Source organism: Oryza brachyantha, chromosome 8, assembly GCF_000231095.2.
Source record: "Oryza brachyantha chromosome 8, ObraRS2, whole genome shotgun sequence".
Lineage (NCBI taxonomy): Eukaryota > Viridiplantae > Streptophyta > Magnoliopsida > Poales > Poaceae > Oryza > Oryza brachyantha.
Genome location: NC_023170.2, coordinates 11,940,000 through 11,964,096, shown reverse-complemented (window position 1 = coordinate 11,964,096; position 24,097 = coordinate 11,940,000).

Below are 24,097 nucleotides of genomic sequence, written 5' to 3'. Positions count from 1 at the left end.
CACGTGTTGGCGAACGAGGGGTGGACGGCTCCGATCGCGACACGTGGCGATCGGCGAGGGTGGACGGCGGCGCGCGGGTGCTTCCCGGAGGGGGAGATTTTGGAAGGGGATCTCGTGATGATCGATGGCGACCGGCCGGCAGCTTCGTCGACGACGACGACCCGTTTTAAATAGCTTCGTCTCGGGTGGTAGTAGTAGTTAACACGAGCTGTCAGTGCTAAGTACTCCTCGATTAGGGATTAATCACGTCCGTGACACGAGGAGAAAGAAACACACACAAAAAAAGGCAATTATAAGTGTAAAAGAAAATCTAAAAAATACCACCGATAAACATTTAAGTCTAACAAATAGCATTGACGTGTACAAGTTCTATAAAATATCATCGTACAAAGTCTGAGAAATGTCAATCACCTAACAGGTTCTGTTCATTTTTGTGGTTAAATACGCTGTTCACATTATAATAGAACTTAACTAAGAAAAGCTGATAAAATCCTAACAGCGATGATATTTCTTAGATAAATTTATTTGTACGATGGTATTTTCTAAAACTTGCGCTCATCGATGGTATTTTTTTAAATTAAGTATTTATCAATAATATTTGTTAGGTATTCTCACGTGAAACACCCGCGCTAGCTTGCAATTTGCACGCAAATATGGCACCCTATCTCAGCTGGTAATGCGCGGATGGTTTTCTTGGCGAGAGAGAGAGAGAGAGGAATGATGGTGCGCCGAAAATTGGCGATCTAATTCCGGCAAAAACACGATGTTTTCTTTCTCTTCATGTAAGCGTGTCGCTGTCACCGCCCCCATTGAGCATTTGAGCATGATGTGCTGGTTTTAAGCGAGGGTTCGGGCGGGCCCACGTGACAGTCAGTGTCGAGCAAGCTAAGCTGCGTGCGGCCGTCGTGGTGGCTGTCTGGGGGGCCGGGCGGGCCCAGCGGGCTTGGTGGGGCCCGCTAATCGGTCGCGCACACGTGGCGGGAGACTGGTTCGAGGCGGGCGGGCGGAGACGGGAGGTGAGTCCAGCGAGGCACGGTACGTGGGGCCCACCGGGCCCGACACGGCGAGCCGCCCAGGTGTTGGGGAGATGGCACGTTCGCTCCGAATTCGGGTTGGTCCCAGATCGCGTTATTAATCACACGAGGAGTAAGTTTATTTGAAACGAGTCTGATTTTCATCCTTCATGCACAAAACCAGATATAATAGATTTATTAATTATCAAAACCAGTGTAATATAGGTCTATGATAGTTTGAACAACAGTTTTAGCTGATGTGACGCACACGTGGCTAATTTGACTAGTTTCACACATAAAAATAATAAATGGGGGCCTATGTAGGCCCCACGTATCATTCTCAATCCCCTTTTCTTCCTCCTCTCACTCCATCTCCATGTATTCTCTTCCTCCTCTCGCCGGCGGAGATAAGAACGGCATGGATAGGTGTGGCCTCCTCCACTCCTGCCCCCATGGGCCAACCGCCGGTGGTCGCCGCCCCTCTCCTCGTCGCCTGCCGCGCCTGCCCCTCCGGGTGCTCCCGCCGCCACTGCTTCCCCCTCGCCTCGACCTTCGGTGGTCGTTCTCAAGCATTGCATTCCGTAAATGGAGGGAGGAGCTGCGGCAATAGCAATCATAGGTCGATGCGCTGCGGGAGAGGCTCGTGGAGGTCAAGGGATGACACGGGGAGAGTGATTGTTGCTGAATTTGAAGCGTCTAACAAGAAAGAAAAGATGAGGATGGGTCTGGAAGAGATTAGTAGGAAGACATACTGCAGGTTGAGTCCATATCGGCCAAAGTTGAAGAAATGGAGAAATTTGCAGTTGGTACAGTATGCTGAATGAGATGAGGCAGAGGGTTGAATTCTTGAAGACATGGTGTTGGAGACCACTCGACAAAGCCAACGTGAAGCTGAAAATGAGCAGGAGCTTATTCATGTAAAGCATGACTTCCAATCTCTCATAACCTATGTGGGCACTCGTTAATGTCAGAGAAACTCTTGTTTCATCAGAGAAGCAATTTGAAACAATGGAGAAACTCTTCGACAGGTAACTCAAGTATCATGATACTTTTAGTAACTATTATTCCAAGCCCGCATGTGCTTAGCGACCGCACTTGCTATGGAGCAAGCTACTGCCGTACTCCTCTTGCTCAGATATCTGCAGCTGGCGGCGGCGGAGGCAGGCACGGTGAACGACGAGGAGAGGGGCGGTGGCCGCTAGCGATAGGCCGATTGGGGTAGGAGTGGAGGAGGCCACCTCTCCACGTTGTGCTTATCTCCGCCGCGGAGAGGAGGGAGGAGAGGGGAGAGAGATGAAGGCATGGGAGATGAGGTGAGGGGAAGAAAAAGGGATTGAGTATGACATGTAGCCCACCCATTCTTCATTATTATACGTGTAAAACTGATACGTGGGTCTCATGATTTTCCTGGATCAAAATGCCACGCAAACGTCACATTAGATGAAGACCGAGTCAAATTAGCCACGTACGTACCATGTTAGCTAAAACCGTTATCCAAACCTCCATGAGACTAGTTTTGATAGTTGAAGGACCCCTTATATCTGGTTTTCTGCCGGAAGGATGAAAATTGGATTCGTTGACAAGTTAAGAGACCTCAAATAAACTTATTCCATCATATGATGGGTTCTTGGGTCTCCTAATGATCACCTGTTAAGCGACACAGACAGTGAACTAAGAGCAAGTTCCCATAATATAGCCAACTACTATCTCCAAATCATATATAATCAATCTAATAGCTAATTTATACAATAGGTACCTACAAAACATATAATACCGTGTTCCATCTGTCATACACACGTAATGTCTTGAAATCTATGATACAGCTGGCTATAAATCTATAGCATGTAGCCCGCTACCCTTCTCTCATCTCTTATCTTCTTAAAATACGTTTATAGCTGTTTTATAGCCTGCTATTATACCTGCTCTAATTAATTACTCGGGAGTAAGTACTAAGTCCACCCCAAATATAGCTATATTTGTGAATTCCGTGTCCAACGTGTGATTATTCGTCTTATTTAAAAAATATTAAAAAATTAAAAAAAATAGTTACACATAAAATATTGTTCATGTTTTATCATCTTAGCCATAAAAATACTAATTAAAAAATTATTTTAAATAAAATAGATGATTATACGTTAAACAAAAACAGTATAAAAATATATTTATCATGAGACTGAGGAAGTACTGTTTAGAGTACTCCTGTAGCACCTACGATTGGAGTGGAGTACTGCTACCTCCGTCCCGAAATAAAATCATTTTTCAGTTCTTTGATACATTATTTTGATTATTCGTTTTATTTAAAATTTTTTTATGATTAATTTTTTTATTCTTACTAGATGATAAAATATGAATAGTACTTTATACCTGACTAATTTTTTTAAGTTTTTGTGCAAATTTTTCAAATAAGACGAATGGTCAAACGTCGGGCACGGAAAAATGAAAAATAAAGTTATTATAGAACGGAGGTAGTACAAGTTTAGGTCATCTTCATAAGTGTGGGTGGGCTCCACCGGGACAGGGCCCTACACGGGATTTTTTTATTTTTAAACCTTTTTAAGAAATAATTTTATTACTAAACCTCCGAGAGAAAATATTTTCAAAACTGAACCTTTTGGCCAGACCAGTGCTGATGGCATGGCAAGAGAATGCTATCACGTCGCCTGTTCTGGCATGGCATGGTGATGCTGTCACTTCACCGATAATGGCATAGCAAGCCGTTCGGCTCCGCTAATGTTGGTGCCGTGGCCAAAAAGTTCATACGGTGAAAATATTTGCTTCGGAGGTTTATTAATCGCAAACTATGCTAGTCGAGTACGTGTAGTACGACTATCGTTATATGGTCTACTGCATGTTTATTACTCTTCCTCTGTTTGACAAAGTAAGATTTTTTATCATTGTTTAGATTCATAAGGATGCTAATGAATCTTTATATATATATATTATATATTCATCAATTAATGAATTTAGTTAAATCTAGAAAGTCTTACGATATAAAATGAAGATAGTATCAAACAGTTACCAACCTTAAAATGAGAGGTCAACGGTTTTTCAGTTTGCCCAAACCTTTCGAAAACCATTGACATTATTGGTAAAGTCAGGTGAAACTTTATCAAAAATTCGTTACTGCCTCTATGTTTTAATATATTGTGTTTTAATTTTAAAATAGGCAATTCTATTAAAAAAAAACTTATTTGTCTATATCATCTAAGTTATCGTACTTTTAAAATATACATCTGGATCTCAAACTTATTAAAGTGCGTAAACTAGGTCTTAAATTCTTGCAACACTTCTGGGATCATACGTGGCATGTCATACAGAAAATGATGTGGCATCATCTTTGACTCCACGGTTACTGACTTGTAAAAAATGACGCCACATTAGCACTACATACGACCCTCAAATATACCGTGACAGTTTGGGACTAGATGACATGCTTTAGCAAATTATGATATCTAGTTATGTATTTTGAGGATACGAGGATCTTGATGGCTATATATAAAGACACACGTATGCTTCCTCCGGTTCTGAAATAAAGGTCGTTTAGGATAAGGTTTAGCATACTAAGAAGTCATTAATAAGCCCTTAGTTTTTCACTGTACTCATATTAAATATACCTTGGAGCTACTACCACACAGCAACTTTCATTCACTTGATTGGCTAGCGCAGCATGGTTGAATTTTGAGGTCGTGGGTTCAAGTCCGTGCTGTTTTCTTTTGCCGCGACTTCCTTCGAGTTCCCGTCCATGGCGACGGCGTGTGGCGAGCAAGAGAGGCGGAGCAGCAAGCAACAACGATGCTGCCAAACGAGAGAGGTGAAGCAGCAAGCAACGGCAAGGTTTAAAGCGTTTCTAGGAAGAGGGCAGGGCAGCACAGCAACCAGGAAGAAGAGAGCAGCACGAGGTGTAGTTTAATGCATGCATGTTACAAGGAAGAAGAGAGAGCCACACGAGCCTTCGAAATATCAGACGTATATGCATGCTGCATGCACGAGGGCAAAAAGGTTAAAAATGGACTAAAAATCTGAAAATGAACTCAATTTTGAAATCACCCATTTCTCCAGGACCCCTTCTATTCTAGAACTGGAGGAAGTACATATCTGTACTCCTATATAAAAAAAAGTAGTTGTGGTGAATGAAGGAGTATATATCTGTATATCTGTACTCCTATATAAAAAAAAGTAGTTGTGGTGAATGAAGGAGTATATATCTGTACTCCTATATAAAAAAAAAGTAGTTGTGGTGAATGGAGATAACTCTGACACCTACTTCACCACCAACTCTCTTATTTCTAAAAGAAAAAAATATAAAACCTATATATCTAACCCCTTCTTTTAAACTTACTTTAGTAAGATGCTAATAGTGGTTCGATCCCATGACACTTACTTGCATTGGAAGGCCTTAACCAATGCACCTAAATATAACTAGCTTTGTTGCTTTTGTTAGCTACACATTTAATAGTATAGTTCTCAGTGTCAAAGTCAATTGCACTGAACTAAGATGATCTGGTAATGCTAGGGAAATAGACATATATCCGAGAAGCAGATTTAACGTGAAAACCCTTACGAAAAACCACGGACGCCAACCGACAATAACCACTATGAGGTGATGATTACAATAGCAGAGGAATACACCGGGCCGTCGCACCCTTCCCGTGCAGCTTACAAGGGATATATATAAGGGGAAATCAAGGAGTCCTAATAGAAAATGGATTGCAAAATCCTATTAGGAAACTAATCCTACTCCTACTCCCAGTAGAAAATGGTTGAAGAAACCTAGTAGAAAACTAGTAATATAATCCAAATACATTATAGATAATAATTCGGATCATATCTCTAATAATCCCCACCTTGAGACGAATTCCCTTGTAGTATAAAAATCATAAATCACCAGAAACCTCATGTCGATAAAATCATCTTGCAGCAAATAGTCATTTGGACTATAGTAAGCACAAACCAAACTTTGAGGACAATGAGAATCTCGTTTGTTTTGAACAGGAGCAGTGAGCCATACTTCAAACTCGCAATGGGAATAAACCCTAAACCCGTTGGTATAAATTGGTACAACCCAATAGAGATGCGAACTAAAACGAAGTACTTTAATCTCCTGATAAACCTCATGAAAAACTGGTCATGTGCTTATAGCAGTTCCTCTAAAATCACATGATCAAAACAAGATCATTGAATAATGCTTCAAAACTCGCCGTAGGATCAAATCCTGAAGTTTTTGGTATAAATTAGGGGAACCCAATAGAATAGCGAAACGAAGTATTGGAATCTCTTGGTAAATTTGATCAAAGTGATAAACAGGAACAACCAAAATCTCCTCGGTGAATTGTTTTCCCTTCCAAACACCAGCTTGTACAAGAAGACTCTCATAAGAATCTGCCATATGCTGAAACTGATGTTGCCATTAATGTCTAATTTGGTGAAAGACTTCGAGAAAAATTACAGATAAAAAATATGGTAGATCTCAAGAATGAGAGAAAAGTTCTGATAGACTTGGTGCGGGTAGAAAAGAAATCAATGGAATATTGATCTTCACCAATTGATTCTGATCTTGACCTTGACGTGACATAAGCACATGCAGCCACACCTTACCACAACCAGGAAAAAATCCAACGATGTTGCTACCGCACGCCTTGCTATGGAGTGCATGTATGCAACGACCAAGGACAGGAAGCAGCTGGACGAGCCTGAGAACGTCGTCGACGGAAGTCATAGAACAAATGCAATGCTGCTGTGCGTGCACCGGTTGCAGGGACGGGGAGGACAAACACCGCCGTCGGCTAAAAACACGCGATGATGAACGTCGCCACCGGAGTAGATCAGATCTTCCAACTGATAGCTTTGATACCACTTGTTAGGAAAATTGGCGCCAACCGACAATAACCACTATGAGGTGATGATTACAATAGCAGAGGAATACACCGGGCCGTCACATCCTTCCCGTGCAGTTTACAAGGGATATATATAAGGGGAAATCAAGGAGTCCTAATAGAAAAAGGCTTACAGAATCCTATTAGGAAACTACTCATACTCCAAGTAGGAAACTAGTAATATAATCCAAATACATTTACAGATAATAATTCGGATTATGCTATTGTAATCATCACCTTATAGTGGTTATTGTCGGTTGGCGCCCGTGGTTTTTTTCCCGTAAGAGTTTCCACGTTAAATCTTTGTCTCGTTTATCTGGCCAATTTCCCTAGCAGGTAATTTTACATCATGTCGGATAGGAGCTCCGCATCAAAGTTAGTGGTGCTGAGCTAACGGATCATTTGTAGAATTAGTTTTTGACACGACCTATTCTTCAAATATGTTTTCTAAAAGGATCGATATATCAAATTTGATTCACACTTTGACATGCCCGTGATCCAAGTATGTGCGAAGTTGATGGAATATTAGGTTATTGCTATTTTTCATTACTACTAATTTCATTTATGGATCAATGAATTGGTTTTATATACTTATGTTTAGAGTTATTAACATTTATATAAATATAAAGGGCATTATTTTTCGCTTCCATTTATTATTATAAACCAAAATTTAAATGGTTAATGAATTGGCTTTGTGCTTTCAGTGGTAGGCGACGTACTCGTCGACAGCGAGGCGTCTATGGTGACTTCGTCAATCTCTCCAGGATATGCCGACCAGGCTTCGGAGGTGCTCATAGAGGTAGGGTTTACGTGCGTGCGTTCTTAGGGGAGGGTGTGCGTACGTCGTGAGCGTCTGCGTTGTACTGTGTTATCTCAAACAAAATTTTAAATGGTTAACCTTAAATTTAAAGTTGATTTCGGGGTTTATCATAACTTTTTAGCCAATATTTTTATATCGTAAGAACACATAAATAAAAGATTTATTTTTTAAATTATTTTTTCTTTATAAATATGTTATTTGTATTTTTCCAAAAAAACAAACGACGAGCCTCGGAGAGTACCAAAATAAATATTTTATATATGAAACAGACAAGATACTTGTTTTGCTCTATTTCTTCCAAAAAAAAACCTAACGACCTAAGCAATGTACTTCAGTTAGAGGGGTAGAGAAAAGATACGTCACTCTTATATAACTTTATAAAGTTAATTAACGACGCGCAGCATTTGGTCAGTTTGTCGTAAGCATGCCGAAATCGATCTGCTGCAAGCGTGTTAATGTGGCACGTGGAGTTGATTTTGACTGTCAGCGGCACGTACTTAGGAGTACGTTACGTACACACGATTAGTGAGTTGACGTGTGCCGGCGAGGTCTGGTTTGCGCGTGGGCGAGAGATTAATTAGGGTTAGCTAGCTAGCTGGTCTAATTATGGTTTTGGTAGTACTACTAGTACTTAGCTCTGACAGTGACTGGACATGGGAACCTTCCTGACCTCAATTGCCTCTACGTGTTACACATCCATTTCTTTTCTTTTTTCAAAAGTGTAGCAATCCAGTCTTTTCGTTTCTGTTTAGAAATCAAAATGTAAACTTTTAATATTTATTTTAGAGTTTTTTTTACCATGTTCTATTTTTGATGTTTGCTTCTAGATCATCAAGCGAGTGTATATAAAAATTTTATTTATAAATTATTTTTATTCGCTGCAAATGAAAGCTGCCGCTAATTAATCTCCCTTGCTTCCCGATCAAATTTGCATGCAGGCCTGTGAGCTTGTCCCTTTCGATGGATCTTGCAGGCTCGTGAAATTAAACACCCAAGTTGCAGTTGCAGACAATCCAAGAGATCGAGCACGTACAGCGTGTGGGTGGTTAATCAGTGCACACACGTACGCACGTCCACACGGTGGAGTACAATGATATAATACTACACAGTGTAGGCACAACCACACGCACAGTGATACCGATGGTCGACCGGATGGATGGATGGATCGACCACAAACTTAAGCCGATGATTGATCATGATCGTCACTGTAGCTAGCTAACCTCTCTAATGGTTTAAAATGCATGCCGCGTGCCCTTCTTGGCACGACTAGCCTCGATGATATCTTGCTAGCAATATAAACTTGTTTGATACTTGTCTGCGTCCTAAAGTACTCTTGCTTTTTTTTCCCTATCTAACGCATATCAATGTTTATGATACCCTTTTACCTTTTAAATTCTCGTTTATCCCCTAGTGTAACAAACTTGTTACTTTTTCTTTTTCTAACTCGAATGCATTTAATTTAAAAACAAGGTCTTTGTAAAAACAAGCAAAGTTAAAAGACAAATATTTATTGGGACAGATAAAGCGTTCTTTTCTATCGCTCTTTGCTGGATTATTTTGTTTTCACGTACGCTTATCAAACTAATAAATAATATGTTATTTTAAAAAATTTCTAAAAGAATTTCTTCACCTCATATTTCTAAATTTAAATTTTAACTGTATAATATAATAGTTAGTTACATTGTCATATTAAATAACTATTAAAATAATATAATATTTCATCCTTTTATAAAAAAAATTACAGCCGAACAACAAGTTTTACCAATAAACCAGTAATGATCAACTTGCGTGGTTTAGATTTAGAAAAAAAAACCTCTATGGTTTCGCTTTTACTTATATTTATATGCTAAAATATAAATTTTTAACTTTGGTTTTTTTCACCAAAGATTATTTTTAGCCCGGGTTTTTGCATCGCTAAAAATACATATATAAATTTTTATCCATAAATTATAGTACACCCGTTCCAATATAACTGTATTTATGAATTTTCATGTCTAACGTTTGATCATTCTTCTTATTTAAAAATATATGAAAAAATTAAATATAATTACACATAAAATACTATGTATATTTTATCATCTAATAAATATAAATACTAACCATATTTTTTAAAAATAAGACGGATCCATAAACAGTATTATGAGAAGACGGACGATCATGGAACATAAACAGTATTGTGAGATGAAATGAGGCCTTATTTAGTTCACAAAATTTTTTCCCAAAAACATCACATCGAATGTTGGGACACCTAAATAAAGTATTAAACATAGATAAACCAAAAAACTAATTGCACAGTTATGTAAGAAATCTTGAGACAAAACTTTTGAGCCTAATTAGTCCATGATTAACCATAAGTGCTACAGTAACCAACATGTGCTAATGACAGATTAATTGGGCTCAAAAGATTCGTCTCACGGTTTCTAGCCTAGCCGTGAAGTTCGTTTTTTTCATTCGTGTCCGAAAATCCCTTCCGACATTCTATCAAACATTTGACGTGATGCTTGTCTAAAAATTTTCTCGATCTAAACACCACCTGAGTATTTCGTTTGAGAAAAGGCTAAACAGTCGCCCCATCGTGTTCCCGACCGACCACACCCACGGAAAGATCGACGACACAGGGTGATCGATGCGCGCGCGGTGCGTACGTGCCACCCGCGTCCCATCCGGAGATGTGTCCGTTATTAAAAACCGGCACGGTCGGGCGCGTGGGTCGGCCGAGAGAATCGTTCGGGTTGGCGCGACCCGGCCGGCACTCCACGGAGACCATTTCGATCCACCCACCCGTCGGTCCATCGACGCGGGCGACCAACGACGTGGGCTCGCGCGCGCGTGGTAGCGCTTCCGTTCCGTGCTTCGCGTTGCAGGTGCAGCGGCGTGGCGGGCCGACCGTGGGCCCATTCTGCACGGTGGGCCGAGCAGCCCAGCGGCTTAGGCCCCCGGCCCTCCGGCCCAATACAAGGAGAAACGGAGGAGATGTCCGTTTAGCTTCCTCCGGTTATGGGCCTAGTTTGATTCACGTCTACAGGCATGGAGACTCGTTCAGCTATTAAAATCGAATCAATTTTTATCTCTATGATCGGTTTCGTCCTATGTGTCACTATTGACCTGGTCCTTCTGTTTGACATGGTGGTTATGTGGTCATGGTTTTTTTTTTTTTTTTTGCCTTACCTCTCTATCTCTCCTAACATCAAACTCCAGGGAGGGGGCACTTGAGCTCCTTCACTACCACCCTGAGCTGTGCTGCTGGCTATCACTCGAAGGAGAATTGAGGGTGGGGAAGAGATAATTACGTATATGTGGACGCCATGTAAGTCAAAATAATAACCCTCTTTATTTAACCCAGTCATAATCACTCTCAAAAGCAGCAAAGGCTGTGAATTAATCCAATTTTAGCCTTTGAAGGAGCGAAGACGGTGAATCAAACTCTGCCTGTAGTGGAGGGAGACAAAAATGTATTACCTACTATATTTTTCCCAAAAAGAAAACGCCAAACGACAGATGAAACTTCACGTCCTATAAAGCCCAACCAGCCCGGTCCAGATCCCGTACAAATTCTACCATAAAAAAAATGAAAAGTGCAAAGATGTCATTATAATTTTGTCATCCTGATCCATGTGTTATTGACTCACGTAGGTCCTACGTGTCATTGAGATACCAGTGACATATTTCTAACTTTGCAAAATTATAATGGCACGATTATAATTTTTTTTTAAAAAAAGGTCCGATCAAGCTCTAATCGGGCCCGTGGTCGCTTCTATGTTCGGCCTCTCCGTGGCCCGCTCAGTTCTTGCAACGGGCCGAAATCGTATGCTCCAACTGGGACTTCAACTCTCCATTTCATTTCTTTTTTTTTCTTCTTTTTTCACTTCAAGCTACGTTTCCATGCAAGTTGCAGGATGATATTTGTTCGACAACGATAACACACATGGGCTTCGTTCCACATTTTCCCAAAAGCTTCAGACCAAGCAGAAATTTGTCCTCCTATTGTTGCTACCCTCCTTTTTAAGCCATAGACTTTTAGGAGTATTTGTGATGAGGGTTGACTTTGACGAGCACCCGAGAGATGACCATTGGTTGACTTTGAAGTCTCTGGTGTTCAGCATGGCCAAGTAGCTAGCTTAGCTTTGATGAGCACCCGAAATATGACCATTTGACGGTTCACCAGTTTAGGCTCTTAAATCTCATAAAACTTATCCAAACGGACATTTTTTTTAAAAGAAGAGTTGGGTAGCCTTATCAGAATCCACCACTGTCTAAAGGCTAAAGCCAAAAGACCTTTTGATGTATCCAAATCCAGCTTGGTCTATAATATTCTGTACTGTTATTATTATAATATAGTATTATCATCAATGGAAAAATCTTGATTACTGATTTAGAGTTATACCATCAGTGAAAGAAATATTCTACTAGTTGATGTATGTCATGTTCTAAGGGATGATTTGCTAACAGATTCTTTTGTTTTTTATGCGCACACTTATCAATCTCCTGAACGATGATTTTTTGCAAAAATAAAAGATAGAAAAGTTGTTTTAAATAATCATATCAAAACATATTTTTCAAGTTTTTATAGCTAACAATTAATTAATCATACATTAATCCGCTGCTACGTTTTTCTCGTAAGCTACTAAACCCATCACCGAACGCGTCCATTGTAGCATAAATATATCTAACCCATTGGATTGAAAAATAAATGATATATATATGTTCTACTGTCAGCAGATAACATCATAAAACAACTAACCCAAATCCTGCCAGACCCTCCATGGTTTTAGACTGATCAGGGAATTCAGAACTCTTGCTATAAAACTATCATGCCCTTTTTTCTTCCTAGGCCTCGTGCGTGCCACATGAAGGCCATGACGCTAGGCTGGGCAATTTGTCCCTCCCATCTTTCCCAAATCTTCTTCGCAGATCACCAGGATAAGAAAGCCATCCATGGATGCCATGCCATATCGCCATCTCTCTCTCTCTTTTCTGACGACAGGCTTGAGGCTTGCATCAACGACGATGCCATATCTTCTTATCCTGTTGCAGCAGCTACCACTAAACATCACATCGGCACATAAGTAAGCGGATCGTCCACTCCAAAAACACCAACCGATGCTACCACGATCTACCAAATCAATGCAACTACTGAACTGTGCATGCATGCAGGTTCCATATATATATGTTCATGTGACTTTGTTCAGGGACTCTGAACAAACGCAGAGAGAACGTGCATAAGTTCGTGTGTTGTGGTGGATGCTCCGGCCGGGTCTAAGTCGACAAAATTGCTGTTATGTCATCCTAGGAACAAGGTTTCGTCCAAATGTGATCGTCATGAAAATAGGCTTCGCTAAAAAAAATTAATAATGAAATTCATTATAGACTTTAAACTATAGTCAATTATTACATAACAATAGGACAAAATAACATGAAAGTACAAAATTATCGCTTGAGTAAAAACAAAAGAACAACAAAAATACCACTTTAAGAAAGAGAACTTCATCTATGGTTGACCATATAATACGTAAGCATTGTTTCTCCCTAGGGCTTACAAGTTATGTGTAGTATTTGTCTTTCTCAAACCACAAATTTAGCATCTCCAAAATCAGCATTTCATCCTTTGTCTCCATCACTGTTGTTGACCACTATTAAACCAAAGAAGAAGAAAACCTCAGAGACTAACCGATTTGTAGATTAGTTATTTGCCCATATCTTTCCACCTCTATTGCCACTGAACCCACTGTCACAAGGATTTCACACCAATAAAGAATCTCTAATAGGACGTCTTTAGAAAAGTCGTAACATGTTAGAATGTCACCATCTCTATCCTAGATTCAGAACAAGGTTTTCACTCAGAGAGTTCACCCTACTGCATATATGAGGGCAGAGGCATCACAACATTACCTCCATGAATGTGTGGCATCTGTAAGTATCACCAACCACAACAACGATGGGCCTACCACTGCCTCATCCATGCACAATCAAATCAACATAGAACAAACAAACTAGAACACATGCATCCCTTTTAAGAATTTAGATTTTGCGCTAGAGCGACGTAGAGACTCCCAGGTCAACTTTGTGTCTATTCAACACGTCAGATCGGACATATTTGGCGTTAATAGAAGAGAGTTTCCGATCAGTTTCCCAAAGAAACGACAACATATTCAAACTTCAGAAACTTTCGATTAAACCTCTTATCAGACTGAATTAGAATTTCCGATCTAACCCGTAAGAACTTACAATCGTCCTCTTCGTCTTAGCCGAGAGTCTTGATCGGAAGTTCCAATAATGATCATGATCATCAGATGTTTCGATCAGGCGTCTCGATCAGGCAGAGCAGGTTGATCATAACTTCCGATCAACACTAAATAGCAAAGACCATATTTTCCTTATGAGTGTAGTGATTTGTTCTCTTATTCTAAATATCAAGGATATCTCTCAGCACTTGAACATAACCATCGAGCGAGCCCCTCTTAATAGTACGACTTTACTAGGAGTCAAATAGAAAAATTTAAAAAAATTAAATGTACTGAGCCTTTTTTTTCTTTCATGCAGGGTCACTGGTGTGCTCCTTTTCATCTAGAGGATTAAACATGTGTCTACCTCATTAAAACCTAGAAACGGTCTAGATGCATTTTCAATGTTAAAAGAAAAATATGCAATATTATTTGTGTGCTTGCAAAATAGTGATTAATCGATCTTTTATCGTATTTATAAATGAGCATTTTTGCTATATGTTTGACAACATGGAACATACCGGTGGACAGAGACGAAGCTTGAGCGAAATAGAGGGGGTGCTATGGGTATCTGAACTTGGATCGGAGGAATGAATATACGGTGAAAATTCATAAATTTTAGTTAAAATTTTTTCCATGGGGGTTCCCAGGAACCCCCCTCAGTATATGCGGCTTCGCCACTGCCGGTGGATATAACTCTTCTCTGTATTCTAACCAACAAGATTTGGATTCAAAGAGGCTGATTGTACGAGTTTTTTTTATAAAAAAGGTCAATCGGTATATTTGTAAACGAAAAATAATTTGAGCATAAAACTTTTATATACGTAATCTTAGTGATATAAAAGCTAATTCTAGAAAATAAACCTCGATAAAAAAAGCCCTAAAGTCAACTCTAATGTAAAGTTTAAAAATTCTAATTTTGTCTCATAAGTTTAAGTAGAACCGTACAGATACAGTGAAACTCAAATAGTACCATAAATATTTTTTTTTATTTTCATACTGGGGTACAAGGACAGGCGGTTGGAAAATAGCCATTCTGTTTTTTACCCTACAAGAGACACGCATCATAGCGTCATGTACCTAGGGATGGATCGAGCATAGGGCAACGGGGGTCGAGCCCTGTTAGAGCCACTGGAGCTCCTCATGTACTAGGGATGGATCGAGTATGGGGACAACGGGGGTCGAGCCTCTGCTACCCTGTTAGACCATTGGAGCTCCTGCAAACAACTTTTATAATTTTATGGCAAAGATTAATAAAAAGAGAGGCTAAAATTTTATCAAGCTTGTTTAGATCATTCTATTCGTGTTAGCTAGATCCACCGCTACCATATTCGTACGCACATGTACATCTGTTCGTTCGTGGCCGTGGGTTATCCGCCATTCCCCAGCCGCGTTCGTTCGAGCCGCTAAGTTAACTTACCCCTCTCGTTTTCCGCGCGCACACTTCCTAAACGGATAAATGGTGTATTTTTAAAAAAATTCTATAGGAAAGTTGTTTTAAAAAATCACATTAATATATTATATATTTTTTAATAATTAATAATTAATTAATCATGTACTAATCTATTACTATTTTTTCCGTGTCAGGTAAGTTAACTTAGTCCCTGTTTAGTTCCTAAAAACATCACATCAAATATTTGAACACTTAAATGAAGCATTAAATATAGATAAAAATAAAAACTAATTGCACAGTTATAGGAGAAAACCGTGAGACGAATATTTTGAGTCTAATTAGTGCGTGATTAGCCATAAGTACTACAGTAACCAACATGTACTAATAACGGGTTATTAGGCTCAAAAGATATGTGTCGCGGTTTACAGGCGAGCCATAAAATTCATTTTTTTATTCGTGTCCAAAAATCATTTCTAACATCCGATCAAACATCAAAAGCGACTCTTTTACTAAAATTTTTTAGCAAGTAGACAAGGCTAAGGCCCTGTTTAGTTCTCAAAATTTTTTTCAAAAACATCACATCGAATATTTGGACATCTAAATGAGGCATTAAATATACATGAACATTAAAACTAATTACACAGTTATGCGGAAAATCGTGAGACGAATCTTTTAAGCCTAATTAGGACATGATTAGTCATAAATGCTACAGTAACCACATGTGCTAATGATGGATTAATTAGATCCGAAAGATTCGTCTCACGGTTTCTATGCGGAATTTAAAATTTATTTTTTCATTCGTGTCTAAAACCCACTTCTAATATCTGGTCAAACGTTCGATGCGATGTGATACTTTTATAAAAAAAAAATTTGACGACTAAACACCACCTAAGATGTCGCCGTTGTCGACCGCGCCGGACAAACACGCCGCGGCGACGCACAAGCAGGCAAGGAAATATCGCCTCCCCACGTACAGGCTGCAGCAGCACGTTGCCGCTGACACAGCTAGGCCACAGGACACGTTTCGCCGGCCGACGGCTGCGTTAGTTCCCAAATTTTTTTAAGAGAGATTACAGACACGTATGGTTAGATATTATTAAACATAGTTTAATTATAAAACAATTTTAGATTTCGCTTAAAAACTACGAGACGAATCTTTTAAGTCTAATTAATTTGTCATTAGCATATATTGGTTAATGTAACACTTATAGCTAATTGCGTACTAATTAGGCTTAAAAAATTCATCACACTATTTGTCCTATAACTGTGTAATTAGTTTTAATGTCCATGTATATTTAATGTTTTATTTATATGTTTAAAGATTCGATAGGATGTTTTTAGGAACTAAACATAAATTTCTCTTCTTTCAAGTTTCTTACTTTTTTTTTTCCTTTTACTGTACAATAGAAGCGTAAGATTTGTCCCTGAAATGTTGTAGGGCTTGCCCAGGAGTTTATTTGAGCTCGGCCAGAAACATCAAATTTGACAAAGGCTGGTATGTTCAGTAACTAGCGTCGAAAACGTGCGGGCGTATTAATATATAACTAATTAATTTCTATAAAACATCAAAAATTTATTGGTATAATTTTTTAAGGCAACTTTAGTATAAAACTTTTTTTTTTCAAAAAACACTTCATATACATGATCGGAAAGCATACGAGCGCACGAGAGAATATAGGTAGAGAGGGAGGATCATCCGCTGAACGCGACCAAAGTGAACAAAGCTCGGCCAGGAGTTTTTAGATATACGTTTTAACTATTTATTTTATTTAAAAATATTATGTAATTATTATTTATTTTATTGTGTTGTTTTGAGGATAACTTAATACTTTCACATATTTATAACTATTTTTGAATAAGTAAAATAATTAAACATACATTAAAATATCGGCGTCCAATATTAAAAGGGGCTATCGCATAACGGACCATATCTAAGAGCCAACTACACATTTGACCAACTACGCATCAACTACGTATTTGACCCTATTTTTTCACGTTGTAGATTTGACCCTGTTTTTCAAAGTTGAAGACGCCGACTGACCCTGTCCATTAAGTGGGCTTAATGATGTTAAATGAGATATGAATGGATATTTTTACCCTTGCATATTTGATTCTACTTGTGTACAATGGTTATTGCATGATATAAATTTTATTCCATGACATAAATTTATCATGATACATTTAATTTTCTCTATATATTCCATGATATAAATTTATATGTGAACTTTAAATAGGAAAAATCAATTTATGAACAATCACCTAGCCTCCAAATTAAGTGACTGTTTGGATCCAGGGAATTTTTTGTATTCACTTGTCACATCGGATGTTTGGACGTTAATTACAAGTATTAAATATAGACTGATAAAAAAAACTAATCGCACAAATAAATGCTATTTCATTAGACAAAATTTTTAATCCTAATTAATCCATGATTAGCAAATGTTTACTGTAGCATCACATTCGCTAATCATAGACTAATTACGCTTAATAGATTCGTCTCGTGAAATAGTCCATAGTATAGGGTGAGTTTTATTAATAGTCTATATTTAATACTTATAATTAGTATCCAAACATTGGACTTAAAAAAATTGAGGGAAAACAAACACCCCTAATTCATTCTCTCGTGCATTAAAAGGCCAAACAACATATCAAGTGGCTAGTCAGGCCACCTCAAACAATAGAGATAATAACTTCTTCAATGGTCTAGCTCTTAGTAAATAGCTTATAGTACAAATGATCCTACGATTCATTCTCACTTGACATTAAAATACATGTAAGAGACTATCTCTTGATTAAGAGAGTTTTTATCTCTCTTCTATTAAAAAAATATATAGTATACCTTATAGACAGCTTATAGATACCCATTGGAGCTGGCCTCATAGTGTCCGAGCTAAGAACTGGCGCAAGCCCACCGGTGGGGCTGGTCAGGTGCGCATCGGGCATGGCCGACTGCACCTTGACCAACGCGTACGGCGCGTTCCCGGACCGTTCCACGTGTCGCGCCGCCGCCGTCGCGTACTCGGCCTCGGAGCAGGAGCTCCTCTGTGTCATGGTCGACGTGGTGGAGTCCAAGATGAGGATGAAGGTGGTGACGTGGTATGGGCACAGCGTGCCCAAGCTAGCCTACCCCGCCACCACACCACGCCCCGCCGCCCGCCGCCCCGCCTCCTCGCCGAGTGCGCCCTGCCCCGCCGGTCGCCGCCGCCTCAACGTGTGTGTGCGCGCTGGCCCGCTGCTGCCCCAGTCGGCCACGTGCGCCCTGCCCCACCTCTACTCGCCGCTGCCGTCGCGTACCCGACGTCAGAGCAGGAGCTCCTCCGTGTCGTGGCCGGCGCGGTGGAGTCCAAGACGAGGATGAAGGTGGTGACACGGTATGGGCACAGCGTGCCCAAGCTAGCCTACCCCGCCACCACACCACGCCCCGCCGGCCGCCGCCGCGCTAGACCGCCCCGCCTCCTCGCCGAGTGCGCCCTGCCCCGTCGGCCGCCGCCGCCCCGACGTGTGTGTGCGCGCTGGCTCGCCGCTGCCCCAGTCGGCCGCGCGCACCCTGCCCCGCCTCCGCTCGCCGCCGCCGCCACCTCCGCTCACTTCTCTCGCGCGTATAGAGAGAGTGAGAGAGGTAGCAGATATGGTTTGAGGAGGGTATTTTGGTCTTTCCGCGAGTCTTTTCACTTCCTACTCACGGTAGCCTAACTTCATGGTCAAACGGCGTCTTCATTTTCTAAAAACGGGGTCAAATCTGCAAAGTGGGAAAATTGAGTCAAATGTGTAGTTGGCTCTCAAAATATGGTGAGTTATGCAATAACTCCATATTAAAAATCTAGAGGGAGCTCATGAATTTACAAATTCACGAGAAAATTTTGGCATGGATTGCTACATATTTTCTCCGTTTTAAAATAAGTTTATTTTTATGTTTTTATAAAATATTTGATTTTTTCTTATTTAAAAAATTACGATTAAAATTGTTATTGTTATTAGATGATAAAACATGAATAACACTTTACCCGCAACTAATTTTTTAAAGTTTTTTAGAAATTTTTTACGTACAGTGGATGGTTAAACGGTTAAACGTTGGACATATAAATTAAAAAATAAAGTTTTTTTTGACGAAGTTAGTATAAATCAGATACTGCAGCTAGAACGTTGGTCCACTGTCACAGGAAGAAAAAGAAACGAAAGAAAGAGAACAGGAAGCATGCCGTCGCTGCCCGCGAGAGCGACCGCATCTCCCTCCTCCGGTGCGGATAAGGCCGCGCCGGGTTGGCCCCCACGACCGGTCGTGGAACGCGGCGACCCGCGGTAAGCGCCACGTGGGGTGGGCCCCCCTCACCGCTCGCGCCCGTCTCGCGGTCGATCCTGGCCGTCCGGGAACGCAGCTGAGGGATCGGACGAGGCGCGCGGTGCGCAGCCGACGGCTTCGGTTCGCGCGTCTCACCACGTGGGGCGGGCGGGGGTAGGCAGCCGCAGGATATGGGCGTGTACTAGGTGGACCCGGTCTATGCACCGGATGACAGGATTTGGAGCCTGGTACAATCGCCAAGTACATACTCCAGTAGGTTAGCACAATACACCCCTCCAAAATAGAAATTATTTACGTGATTTAAAACTTTTATGAAATATAATCATTTCTAATATTATTGCTACTACCGCTTGTCCCATCAATTTCTTACTATTCTAAGGTGGTGTTTAGTTGCCAAATTTTTTTGGCAAAAACATCACATCGAACGTTTGATCGGATATCGGAAGGGGTTTTCGGACACGAATGAAAAAACGATTTTCACGGCTAGCCTAGAAACAGCGAGACGAGTCTTTTGAGCCTAATTAATCCGTCATTAGCGCATGTTGGTTACTGTAGAACTTATGGCTAATCATGGACTAATTAGGCTCAAAAGATTCGTCTTAAGATTTCTTCCATAACCGTACAATTAATTTTTTGATTCATCTATGTTTAATAATTTATTTAGGTGTCCAAAAATTCGATTTGATGTTTTTGGAAAAACATTTTGGTAACTAAACAAGACCTAAATTCTTCTCATTTTTCCTCACATATCCCCTCAACTACATTCAATTCTTATTTACAAATGGGTTTATATAGTCGAATGAATGTAGCACATTAGAGCATCTCCAACGGTCTATTCAAATTAGACTCTCCAAATAACTATTTAGTCACTTTCCATTTCATTTGCCCACTCAAATTCGTTTTTTTACTGAAACAATCTCTCCATTTATCCTCTCTATTATGAGCCTATGATATTAGGATCCGCCTGTCAGCCTCTTCTTTGTCTCCCCTTCCCCTCTTTCTCTTTCTCTCCCTCTTTCTGTTTTCACTTTCTTCGTCTATCTTTCCTTTTCTTCTCTCCGTCCGAGGGCGCCGGAGTCAGAGGGCGAAGGCAGGGGCGCGGCCGGCCACGGGGCGACGGAACACGGCCGCGCAGGGAGGCGGCAGCCGGCGTGCGGCACCGGAGCGGGAGCGGGCGGGAGGCGGTGCCTCGCCAGAGCCGGAGTGGCTCGGGATGGAGACGACGACCGCCACGGCTACTCGGGAGCGGCGACGACCTCAACGACCTCCGCCGGCGGCGGGCTGGGAACGCCGGGGGGGTTGGACAACACCAGCACCGGTGGCAGCCTGGGGTGTAGCCCCATGCGTGGGCACCGTAGATGGTCACTCTGGTTTGGCTGATCAACTTTGACAAGTGAGAAGGCTAATTTGATCAGCCAGATAGCTTGGCCAACCATTTGGTCATGCTGTTGGAGTGTATTTTTGACGAAAATAATTAAATTTTATCTTGGCCAGCCATTTAGCTATGTTGTTGGAGATGCTCTTCCTACTCTTAGGTTATTATATGTTTTTATATATTCATCTATTTATATATTTTATATACATGTTTAATTTTTTTAATTTCCAAAACATCGTATAATCTAAACGGAGTAACCCACGCTGTTTTATAAGAGAAAATTAAGAATATATTTTTACCGCTGGAGTACTTTGAGAACCGACAGCTCACGAGATCAGTTTCTTCTTTTATTTTTAGCAGTTCACCGACACACTCAACGGAAGAATGGGGGTACAGTTTCAGTGTGCACCGTTACGCGATCAACATTTTTTATTTTTTATTATTTTTTTATATGCACGTTGCATTTGCATCTACTAGAATTTAATGCATTGATTATACGGATAGGCAGGCAGCGTGTTTCTTCGTGAGCGGCTTTGCTGACAAAATGCTCGGCGTTTTGCCCGCGGGTACGACCATTTTTTTTTGTCAAAAAGAAAGGCTGCCACTAGATTGGTCAGCCACGTTAAAAAAAACAAATAACAACACGTTTGGGACACAGGGGCAATGTGAATGTTTTTAAATTTCACCGTACTAAATCGCGTGAATATTGGGCGTGTGAATGAATGTTACCCAATTGTTCACCTTAGGCCGAACAAGTTCCCAAATTTTTTCTCAAAAACATTTTTAGACACCTAAATAAAGCATTAAACGTAGATGAACCAAAAAAAACTAATTATACAGTTATGAAAGAAATCTTGAGACGAATCTTTTGAGCCTAATTAGCCCATAATTAGCCATAAGTGATACAGTAACCAACATATACTAATGACGGCTTAATTAGGCTCAAAAGATTCATCTCGCGGTTTCTAAGCTAGCCGTGAAATTCGTTTTTTCATTCGTGTCCGAAAGCTCCTTCCGACGTCCGCTTCGTCCAAAAATTTTCTCAATCTAAACACCATCTTAGATTTCAGAAAAAATTCAAAAAACTTTATCACCTTGACTCCCCGAGCGTCCGGCGGTTGGGTTATTAACCGCTGTGAAAATATATTAATATATTAGTATATGATTAATTAATTATTAATTAAAAAATTAAAAAATAGATTAATTTTAAATTTTTAAAACAACTTTATATATAACTATTTTTAAAAATATATCAGGGGATATGGGATAGTAACCCGCAAATCTCACACACAAAGAAAGGCTACCTGCTAGCTAGTCTTAAATTGTTTCTTTTCCTTTCACCAACAGTGCCTATTTATGTGTCAGTCTCTTTTAGTCTACGACGTCCGTCTAAGTGATTTTAGTGATTCAAATGCATAATCAAATCTGCTATAATTTGAGAAGGATGTACTAGGTCTACATTATTTTACACCTAACCCTCCCAGCTGCCCACTATCATTAGGGTCGAAAAATCGACTGAGAAAAAATGAACCTACGATGTAGGATATCCTGTTAACTGGAGTATGTGTTAGTAGTAGAAAATAGGGCAGAAGAGGACACAATTTTTAACGTGAAAAACCTATTCAAGATAGAGACACTAAAAACTTGACCCTTAATAAAAACTATAAAGAGATAATTATACCGATAGATCAACATCGGGCCATCGGCCATCGGCCATCATACCTTTCCTGCATACTGCTTATAAAGGAATATAAATTAGAAATCTAAAAGACTATAAGTCTTATTACAAAACTCCATAAGTCCTAATATAAAAAAAATACTATCATTCATACTACCTTCATACAAGGCTGCACTTATCGAAATACATATCTTCACTTATTATAAGACAAAAGTAATATAAAAAACTAATACCGTAACAGCAATATATTACGTATTGAAGTTTATATCATTTATATATGGATGTTTGTATATATATATATAGATGACACGCCCAAAATAACGGTTATGTATACTCTTATAAAAAAATAGTGATGATAAATCTATCTCCTATCTCACCCCTAATTCCTTCATTTTTTTGAAAAGAAAGTTATTTAGATCTACGTATCAAACTATTTTTATTAATTATTCTTTAATAACGTATCAACGATATTTTTTTAGTAAAGAAAAAGACAGCCCACGATCAGATGGATCTTGAACTAGGCCACCCACCGACCAAAGAAGGTCAAAATTTGAATGATTTTCGAACCACAGCCCACTCTTGCTTGCTTAGTGCATGTTTGGTTCACTCAACTTTTTCGAAGTCCCTATCACACCGAATATTTAAACACTAATTATAGGTATTAAATATAAACTATTAATAAAACTCATCTCACACTCCGGACTATTTCGTGAGATGAATCTATTGAGTTTAATTAGTCTATGATTAGCGAATGTGATGCTACAGTAAATATTTGCTAATCGTAAATTAATTAGGCTTAAAAAAATTGTCTAATGAAATAGCCTTTATTTACGTAATTAGTTTTATTATCAATCTATATTTAATACTCCTAATTAATGTTCAAATATTCTGTGTGACAAGTAAAAAAAAATCGTTCAATCTACAGCCCATTACTCCGTCGACGCAAAGCGCCACGGAGTGTGCAGTGTGCACCGGGCGTGCCTGCAGTCCAACACTGCGGCGAGACGACCACTGTGCAGCGCTCTGCGCGATCTACCGTGTGATCCGGGCGGACACCACACCGCCGCGCGCGAACAATGGCGGCAAAAGGAAAATGGCAAATAACATGTCTCGAGCTCATCTTTGCCGGAAAGAGAAAGTGCTACCACTGCCTCTACCAGTATGCTACTATTGCAGCCGTAGGGTGGGCCCCACCTAGCTAAGCTGGCTACTCTACTCCGACTCCCCCAGCTATGACTTGTAGGGTAGCGTGGAGGGTCAGTGGCTGCAGCCAGAAAAGGAAAGCAACTTGCTTCTTGTATGGATGGCCTGAAAAACAAAAGAAGCATAAACACATTTTTGAATAACTACTAGTTACCCATACTTTTCTATATATAAAATAAAATATATTAACATGGTCTACAATTAAAAAAATTGCATTAAAT